Source organism: Magnolia sinica, chromosome 1, assembly GCF_029962835.1.
Source record: "Magnolia sinica isolate HGM2019 chromosome 1, MsV1, whole genome shotgun sequence".
In the NCBI taxonomy this organism is placed as follows: Eukaryota; Viridiplantae; Streptophyta; class Magnoliopsida; order Magnoliales; family Magnoliaceae; genus Magnolia; species Magnolia sinica.
The window spans coordinates 52,686,167-52,687,807 of NC_080573.1; the positions used below are offsets into that span (position 1 = coordinate 52,686,167).

Genomic DNA, 1,641 nt, shown 5'->3' on the forward strand with positions numbered 1-1,641 from the left:
TCTTGCAGTTTGTATAGAAAGCGGTTCGAGCTAATTCTCTGATTTATTTAGTTTACTAAATTAATTTTTGCCTAATTTCTACAGAATTTGATCCTTAGTGATTTCTTCCTGAGGTGATACTCGGGTCTTTGTACAGATTTTTCCGAGACGTTACAAAAGGGCTTAGATGAAATTGTCTTCAAGGCGATGGGAAGAGCTATAAATAAAATTGTTATTATTGTGGAGTTGATTAAGGTGGAGTATTATCTTATATCAATATTTTGTGTTTCCCTCTTTTTTTTTTGGTTTTTAGAAGTTCAGTTCCAAGTAGTAAAGGTGGGAAGGACCACATGTATTCATTATCAACTCATGTTGCTGGCTGCATTCTCATTCCTTTTAGCCTTGAAACCACAAGGCATGTGTCAGTGATCAAGATAACTTTGTCCAAGGAGCTGGATGCATCCTCTGTTGGGTGAGTGTGAAATAGTTTGCTTTCTATTTACTTATGTTCTTCATGCTTGTGCCTGAATATGTTGAGCGTTTGCTAGCAGAGATGATGTTATGCTTTTGGATGTTGCAAGCAACTTGAGGTAGTTCAAATGGGTTCAAAGTTCATTCTTTTGTGTTGATTGAATTGTAAATTTGTTTGATTTGTTCTCTTATCATCTTATAAATGTAGGCTTGATTAAGTAACTTTAGAAACATGGATTTATATGTTGAATGTTTAATTCTTTAAACTCTATTGAGCTGTATGATTGTTCATTTCAATATACTAATTGATTTCCATTTACCTTTTTTAGTCCTTTCATTTATGGTCTTCTCTCATTTTGGGGGCTGCAGGTCAGGTAGATTTTCTAGGCTTCAAGGGATCTGATCACTTTAATTGGGAACTCTGGGCGCATATGGGGAGCGGTCAGAGAATTCAGCTTAGGCTACTAAAATTTAAAGTACACCAATGCGATGTACTCAAGGTTCTTCAAAACCAATATTCATATCGAATGGACATCGCATATCTCTTGATGTATCTATCAAGGTTGTTAAAATGTGTTGTAAATACTATGTACCAGAGCCAATCCGGCAAGTAAGGTTTATTGCTTTCTTTTGTGCTCACATAACACACAAGTCTATCTTATTTCAGTTTGAACTTTTTCAAATTTTAGTTTAGTGATTTACTTATTTTAATCACCTCATTTAATGTGGAATTTGAGGATTTGATTTTCCAGGAGGCATATGAAGTAGCCAAAACTCTTCCTAAAGACAGAGTGACTAGAGCATCAGTCATTTCCTGCTCTTAGTATTCAAAAGGTTTGTGAGTATTATTTTCCAACAGTTTCTTATATAATACTCTCCAGTGGCTTGGTTGAGTTAATTATCATTGTAACTCAAAAATGGGTCATAATGTTTAAGATAAGGCAGAATGTGGTATAAAGCAATTTAAATTAGTTACTCTGTTCCCTTTGCCTCACCTCATCACTATATCAAGGAGACCTGAGCCCCCATCATGCTTGCAATGAGTATAACTAGCTTCACTAAGTAGTTGGGTACTAATAAGAGGTTATTTCTCTGATACCAATAGTGTTGTGGGAAATGATCCATTGTAAAACACAGTAGTTTTGTTTCATGTTCCCATAGCCATTTGCAATTGGAGTTACAGGATAATTT

The 1,641-nt window shown here is 35.0% G+C and overlaps 1 long non-coding RNA gene across 1 annotated transcript; it reads left to right on the forward strand.

Moving 5' to 3' along the window:
* Positions 1–260: 260 nt before the first annotated feature.
* LOC131243136 (uncharacterized) lies at positions 261–1,256 on the forward strand. The gene is made up of 2 exons (XR_009169905.1): positions 261–451; positions 1,203–1,256. It is a non-coding gene; the product is annotated as an uncharacterized LOC131243136 (long non-coding RNA).
* Positions 1,257–1,641: the final 385 nt, after the last annotated feature.